An 8475-nucleotide genomic window follows, 5' to 3' on the forward strand; every position below is an offset into this window, starting at 1 on the left:
TTTTTACTCTTGATTTAAGTTTTATGGCATTATTTCATAGAACTGAACTTTCACACATAATACACAAAAATATTTTGTCAGTATCTAAACTAAAGACAAAAGGATCTTTTCATCACGGTATTTTCAAATTACTTGTACTTTTCTGGGTAATGAAAAAATTATCATCACTAACAAGCACATATGTCAAAGAAAAGAATCTGAGGGCTTCCCTGGTGGCACAGTGGTTGAGAATCCGCCTGCCAATGCAAGGGACACGGGTTCAAGCCCTGGTCCGGGAAGATCCCACATGCCGTGGAGCAACTAAGCCCGTGTGCCACAACTACTGAGCCTGTGCTCTAGAGCCCACGAGCCACAACTACTGAGCCTGTGTTCCACAACTACTGACGCCCACGCACCTAGAGCCAGTGCTCCACAACAAGAGAAGCCACTGCAATGAGAAGCCCGTGCACCACAACAAAGAGCAGCCCCCGCTCACTGCAACTAGAGAAAGCCTGTGCACAGCAATGAAGACCCAATGCAGCCAAAAATAAATAAATAAATAAATTTATTAAAAAAAAAAAAAAAAGAATCTGAGAGTGAGCACATTATACTGCACCCCCAGGACTCAGAACCCTTGAACTGTAAGAAACAAAACCAAGTGAAATACTGTACTCCAATAATGTGATGTTCCCTATAAAAAACATCACAATCATCATCTACCATTTACACAGCATGAACTTACTTAAACGCAGTATATTAAATACTGTAACACATACTATACAGAGTGCAACAGTGAAGAGTAAAGTTTCCTTATCAAGTACCATTATAGGTTAATAAGTAATTTTAGTCTTTACAATCAAAGATATGGATGCTTTTGGCAAAGAGACAAGCTTTTCCAATTTTGAGTGACACTAAGTTCCCAAGTGTAAAAAAGGAAAAACCTTGACCTTGTTTAGTAATGCTGTTCATCAAACTTTTTCTAAAACCTTTCTCAGCTTCAGTGGAAATAAACAGGAAAAAATCAATCCAAAATACAAACTAGAGAGACTCGTAACTACCACCATAAGTGAACTAAAAACATCAACCAAAATATAAGGATATCATTACATGTAATGCACTGAAGCACACTGAAATTTTTTTTAAAATACTTAATAGGGTTTCCCTGGTGGCGCAGTGGTTGAGAGTCTGCCTGCCGATGCAGGAGACACAGGTTCGTGCCCCGGTCTGGGAGGATCCCACATGCCGCGGAGCGGCTGGGCCCGTGAGCCATGGCCGCTGAGCCTGTGCATCCAGAGCCTGTGCTCCGCAACGGGAGAGGCCACAACAGTGAGAGGCCTGCGTAACGCAAAAAATAAATAAATAAATAAATAAAATACATAGTGCAGAGCTTCCCTGGTGGCGCCGTGGTTGAGAGTCTGCCTGCCAAGGCAGGGGACGTGAGTTCGTGCCCCGGTCCAGGAAAATCCCACATGCAGCGGAGTGGCTGGGCCCGTGAGCCATGGCCGCTGGGCCTGCATGTCCGGAGCCTGTGCTCCGCAACAGGAGAGGTCACAACAGTGAGAGGCCCGCGTACCACACACACACACACACACACACAAAAACCAAAACCAAAAACAAAACAAGAAATATTTAGTGCAATTAATAGTTTAAAATTAAATCTACATATGACTCAAATAAAAATAAAAGATATTTTCTTATTATGCTCCAAATAAAGTTTTCTTTTTTTAAAATAAATCCTGCAATTCATGAGAAATTGCCCTCACATACATAAGATGTGACATTAGAACATGTGATAACATGCTCCCCAATATAAAAACCTCAGAAGTTATCATCATACCCAAAACTGCTGGTATCCTGCCCAGGACCTATCAGTACCCCACAAGCTTTGAGACCGAGGAAAGGTAAATATGTGCAACATAACTAACAAGTAGACTAGAGACTAGAATCAGGAGAGATTGAAAGGAGAATTGTTGAAAGAAAAAGAAACAACAAGCATATTCATACTTCAGAAATACGCAGTTAGAAGTAAAAAGCATGAGTTCAAAAAGAAACTTCAAAAAAATTTATCTGTGTACCCAGAACACATAAAAATAAAGCTAAAAAAAGCTTCCCATTACAATGCTCACCCTTACTTACACAACACACTCTGGTATTTCCCATTATTTTTTATTTAAAAAAATTGGTGTTGTGACCCAGTAAATTGAATTGACAAGTCACTAATGGGTCACCACCTAAAGTTTGAAAAGCACTGACTTAGAGGAACTGACAACCACAGGAAGATCCTTGCTTTCCTCTGAATATCTAGTTTGAGAAAACTATTTAGGAAGTGGAAAAAGTGAAAGACAATTCCTCCAGGGCAGGGACTAAACCTTATTGGCACGTAATCATCACTTAACGTTTGCTGAATTAATATATTGTGGAATATAAAGCACTTTCAAGATGAGACATACCTACAAAACATACCTCAAAAAACGGCTTAGGAGAACATGAGTACCTTGGATTCCCTCAAAGCCAGGGATGGTGAAAAGAGTTCCAGGAAGTAATAGTATGATACCAAAAGACTTAAATAAACAAATTCAGTACCAAAGGGGAAGGAAATTTTGTTCTTTAGGACAGGTTTTACATCCAGCAAAGGAAAAAGAAAATCTCTTATAGAGCTACATAGTAGTCCATTGCAGGTACAAAAAAGTTTGTAAGCTACCCTTGGTTAGAAATTTGAACCATTTCTTTAAAAAATATACATTGAGCTCCAAATGTATAAATCCAACTTCAAGTCAAAATTATGGAATGTAATTCATTCTTAAATATTAGACTCACTATTTTCATTTGTAAACATTTATTAAGTGGCCAATATGTGACAGCTAACAACTTATTGGGTGCTTACTATGTATCAAGCAATACGTTAAGTACTTAACAAGGGTTATCCCATTTAAACCTAGCAACCTTATAAAGTAGGCATTATTTTCATTTTATAGACAGGGAAAGTGAGGCTTAAAAATGTTACATAAAGAAGTTACACAGATAATAAATGGTAAAATTAAGATATATTAAGTGACAGTTGTATTATTAGTGGCTGCAGATCCGAATATTTTGTTCCATTCCAGTATCTGTTGATGTTTTTCTCAGAAACTAAACTTTGCATGTCTTTCTAAATGAAGTAATTCATCTACTTCTGAATCTGCACAATACAATCATATTGAATAATTTTATCAAAAAGAAAAACCAGCCCCTTCTCAGCTTTAAAGATAAGTTAGAGGCTAATTAAATGTAGTTATGCTTTTATAACAATGTCACTGCTACTGGCATTTTTAACAGGCTATATATTAATTATGCAAAGTACCTAGTAACCTGTACTTTTATTAACTTTATTTACATGCCACGTAAATTTTTTATATTGTGAAAAACCTTTCCACCTTTTATGGGCCACTTAATTTTTTCACTAGGTAAGAAAATGCAGCCTTAAACTGTATTTCAGAACAAAAAGTCTGCTTCTAGCACAAACAGAAGAGACTGATATAGAAATAATTGTTACCAAATGTTGAAAGAACATCCCAATTGAAAGTAATTGTTTCTAGCCCCTCCACACATTTAAATTCATGTGGATTTTTTAAGAAGGTATGAGACACTTTAATGATATTAAATATCAATTTTTATCATTAAAATTAAAATATTTCCATCCAATATAATGGAATGAATACAGGTTTGTATCTTTTACACTTACATTTTTAGAATTTGAAATCTTGAAGAATATAAAAAAATAATCCAGCCATGAACAAGTACAGAAACCTAAAGGCAAACGAACATACGTTGGCACTCTGTTTAATGGAACAATCTCAATTTTATGCAAGACTTAACTACAGAATTGACACTTTTTAGAAGAGATGCATTCATATATGATCCTGACTGAATAGCAGCCCTTAACTTATACATAGAAAAAAGCTCCTAATTTCTAAAAGGTTAAATCAGTATGAGTACAATTATTACAACAGACTACTGATAACCAAAAAGATATACAGAGGAGAAATAAAATGATTTTAATATACAGAGAAGTCAAATGAAAAGCAAAGAATTTATTAATTCAAATAACAGATTAATCTCAAATCTAATTTCAATGCCAACAGTTGGCCCCCTAGATAACTTCTGGATTTACTAAGTATTCATATCTACTAAGTACCAGCAAATTCTTAAAATAAATTACACTTTTTATGGTTAGTTAAGAGTATTCAGTCCTAGTATTCTGTAAGTAATCAGTTTCTTTCTTACTAGTGGGATGGCATCATAGCATGGGACCAAATATCATGTGTATACCTTGATATAAATAAAACTTGTTTTATATTAACATGTTAACTGCCACATCTACAGTTCTCACAAAATATATACTACAGAAAATACAATAATTATTTTCTATTCAGTTCACTCATACTTTTGGTCCTGTATATTGCTGTATTTCTTTAAAACCTCTGTTTAAATCTGTTTGAGAAACTATCCTTTAATTTGGAAGGAAATTTAGTTACTGTCAAGATAATCCTAGACTATACAAAGCCTTTAAACCCAACTGATTCTTAGAAATTCTTCCATCTATAAAACATGAGAATTATAACCAAATTAACAAATCAGGTATCAGAATGCCAAAAATTAAGTCACTAAGAGGGAATTCAGAGAATCAGTTGTGAAAGAACAGGAAGTGATGTACACTGCCATTTTGTAGATAACTATTTAGAAACCCAAGAGGTACCATATAATCTGGAATCAATTAACTCAGACTAACAGCTCTTAGTTTCTCTTTCTGACAGTGGCATCAGAACTCACCTGCAATAACCCACAGACAGTTTTTCCTTAATAATGAATTTATCTAATTGGTCATGAACATAGTTTTACCACCTTTAACAGAACTCCTACCATCTACTGTAAAGGGTTTCTTCATAGTTGTTCTAAAGAGTGCCTCTTAGTTCTAGTATGCTGATATATATCAAGTAGTTTACCTATATCCAGTGTACATCCTTAAGTTTTGTAGCCCTTATTGATAAATCCCCTCTGCCTTCACCTTTCGAAGACAAAAACAGTCACTTTTTACTGAGCAGTATGCTTGGGTTTATACATGCTAGTACATATGAATTATCAACAAGCCGTAACACAGGAATTAGACTTTACCTCACAATTTGCCAAAGAGGGGAAAACTACACACCACAACATGCAGCTTTGTGCCATGAAATAAAGGTTCATATGAGAAGTGCTGTTTAAGTTAAAATGAGTTCAGATAAAAATCAAAAGAGAATAAAGGAGAATTCCATTTGCTGAGGAAAAATAATAAAAACTGATTTAACATACCATTAATGTGCCTCCCTATATCAAAATCATGAAATAAGATGACAGAAACTAAATTAATGCTTAACACTACTACTACTAACATCTTTAAATACCTGTCTTAAAACAGGTTTCAAAATGCAACAAACACACCAAAAAAGCTCTGATGGACAATGTAATATGCAGATGGTATTTGGAAGTATTTAAAAACAAGTCACCCACTAAGTAAAGCTTAAACACCAAATACAACTTGCTAGTAAAATGTCAAGACATGATCTCTGTAGTTAGTTTAGTCACCTTCATCACTTTGTATAAAAGTTATTTAATTATATGAATATTCATGTACGGAACATTTTGAAATCACTTCATCAGTAACTCTAAATACTTAAAGAAAAAAGTATCAACTGTAAATTTCAAGACTACTCTTTGGTCACAAGAACTTGGCAACACACTTCCAGAATGTTAATTTTTTTTAAATTTATTTCTATTCTACTAAACAAAACCAACAAGCACTACTGTAAACCAGGTAAGATGATTTGTTTTAAACAAATACGACATGAAGCAAAAGAAGTGGAAAAACGACCTACTGACTACAGAATATAGATCCTATCACAATATCATTAGGCAAATTAATCTTTATTAATTTTTATTACATTAAGAAACAAGGCATTTTCAACAGGTTTGTAACCTAATCATTTTCGGAAAATTCCGATTTCAATGTATACAAAATAGTGTTAACCCTAAAAATTCACAGCTCAGGGAGAAGGAATGTCCATCAGACAGCCTGTCTGTATACAATAATCTTTAATAATTCTTCAAGAACTACAAAAGTCATAGGAAGAAAAAAAAGAGGGAAATGAGGGAGTACAAAATTATTTTATTTTAATCCTAACGAAAACCCAATATGCTCACACACACAAAAAGTCAACCCAGTCTTTTGAAAAGAGAGAGACATCAAAACTGTTCTAACATGGCAGGGTCTCTCTTTAGAGGCCGTATCCCCCCAACAGTAACAGACATACTTCCCAGGGACAGATCAGAGGGGAAGAGTATTAAACCAGTACCGTTATCGATTTAAAACCAAAGGAAAAGGGGTAACCTTTCTAAGGGAAGCGCCATTACTTCCCTCTCTTGCTCCCCCTTCCTTCACTGTATACACGGGCCTGTGTATGAAGAAACTGCCTTGGACTTCTTCTGCAGCACTGCAGTAGACTAAAGAATGGGGAAGGGTAGGGGGAAAGAAACGCTTCCATCACCCCTAGAGAAGAGGGGTATAGATTTCCCGAGCGAGGAGGGAGGGTGGGAATCCACCCAGTACACTACCCAGAGCAGTCTCCCTTCCCAAGAATTCAGACACTACAAAGGAGGAGAGGGAGGAGCAGAGGAATCAGAAGGGAAAGGGACCTCGCGCCTTTAAATCGGGGTGCACATCAACCCAGTCTCCTTAGGAGGGCCACACCTTCCTCGAGACATCCTCTTCTACCACCCCTTCCGGTAACCCTCAGGAAAGAGGAATGTAATTGCTCTCGCCCCTCAAAACGGGAGGGCGCCCAGTTCACCAGCTTCTTCACCCCACCCACAGAATTACAGACCCTCCTTGTCTCCCTCCCCCACCCCACCCCCACATCCCTTCTTCCGCGCAGCGGCCAAAGTGGGCCGAATTTCCCCGCCCCCTCCATGTCTCCCTTTCCTAAGGCAGAGGTGCCCTTACCCTTTCGCCGACAGGTCTGGGGCGGAGTAGGCAGCCACAGCCCCCTGCAGCGCTTGGGTATCCGCTACGCTGGAGGGCGAGGAGTGAGGAGGAGGAGGGGGCCAGGCGACAGACCGCCGCCCCCCCCCCGGAGCCCCAGCAAGCCGCCCAGCCCAAGCTCTGCGACAAGGGGCGGGGGGGGGGGGCGAAGGGACGACCGGGGTCGAGGAGGCGCCCTCAGCGCTTGGACTCAGCTAAGATGGCGCGGGGAAGTGCCGGGAGCCGCCGCCGCCGCCTCGGGGGAACCGGCCCGGGCCTCGGCCGCCTCCCGTCCTCACACAGCCGAGGCCCTCTCGGTCCCCCGCCGCGGCCCCTTGGCGGGCGGGCCCACGCACAGCCCTCAGCCACCACCACCCCTGGGAAGGGGGCGCTCACAAAGGGAAGAGAGGCCCCGGGCCGGCCGGCCGGCGGGGCGGGGTCCCCAGGGGCTGGAGGCCTCAGAGGTTCGCGGGTGCCTCGCGCTCTCGGCCCGCGAAGGGCGCAGGCAAGCAGGACCCCTCCTCTCTCCTTAGGCAGGCGGCGGCACCGACTCACTCTCTTTGCCACCCTCCCTCTCTCTCTCTCCGAGCCCTGAAGCCACAGAGCCCGGCCGCTGCCCAGATTCCCCCCCCTTCCCAGACACCACTCCCCTCCTCCCGACAGTCATCCCAGTATCCAATCTCGCGAGATTTCCCGCCTGACAGGCTCGACCCTGCGCGAGACAAGACTGCGTACGCGTGCACGCCCTCACGGGAGCGCGCGAGTGCTCACACTGGGCGGAGTCTCCAGAGTGGCCCAGAGTTCCATCCTCTGCCCAACCCGGCCTCGCTCACCTGGCGGAGCCGTTCTGCCACGTGGGCGTCAGGTGCATTCATTTCACCCTGAAATCTAAGAAAGAAGAGCTTATCTGCTCTCCTCTTCCTTTGCTTTTCCCACTCCTAAAATATCCGTCCCCCCTCCCAAAACCCTGCGAATGAGAAGCTTGCCCTGACATGTTGAATAGCCTCCTTCTTACACACCTTACTTCAACCCCTCCGTGGAATTCAGAGGTAAGCTGGTCAGCGTAATCAGTATATAACTGAGTTTTTCAGATTCTAAACGTTTATAATAATTTTTGGAACGGTAACAAGAGTTGGAAATACAGAGCTAAACCATCCTATAGTTAGCGATGGTAGGAAAGGGACAAATTCTTGAAAAGTTTTTGTGGATTGAGTAGGTTGAGTAACAAGAGCAGTAAACTAAAGAGTTCTAAGGGAAGAGGTAGTGCTTCTCATTTTTTTTAATGAAAAACATTTTTTTAGGGGAAAACCCCTTCAGTGGGCCACAAAGAGAAATTTTTTTCAAGAACCAAAAGGTATGCCTAAGGTGCAGTCATAAAAAATCTTGGTTCTTCAATCAGTAAAACAACTGAGATGAATACATCTGTTGTGTGGGACTTGTGAGTGAAAATGTACACCAGAACA

The 8475-nt window shown here is 40.6% G+C and overlaps 1 protein-coding gene across 1 annotated transcript in view; it reads right to left on the reverse strand.

Annotated features, from left to right (window-relative positions):
* The window catches only part of TAOK1 (TAO kinase 1), a 154928-nt gene extending 147292 nt beyond the window's left edge, over window positions 1–7636 (reverse strand). Inside the window, exon 1 of the mRNA XM_060082698.1 lies at window positions 6995–7636. The gene's annotated coding sequence lies outside the window, so the exon portion shown is untranslated. The remainder of the gene's footprint in view (window positions 1–6994) is intronic.
* Between the last annotated feature and the right edge of the window lie 839 nt (window positions 7637–8475).

The sequence above is a fragment of the Mesoplodon densirostris genome, chromosome 18 (genome assembly GCF_025265405.1).
Source record: "Mesoplodon densirostris isolate mMesDen1 chromosome 18, mMesDen1 primary haplotype, whole genome shotgun sequence".
Taxonomy (NCBI): Eukaryota; Metazoa; Chordata; class Mammalia; order Artiodactyla; family Ziphiidae; genus Mesoplodon; species Mesoplodon densirostris.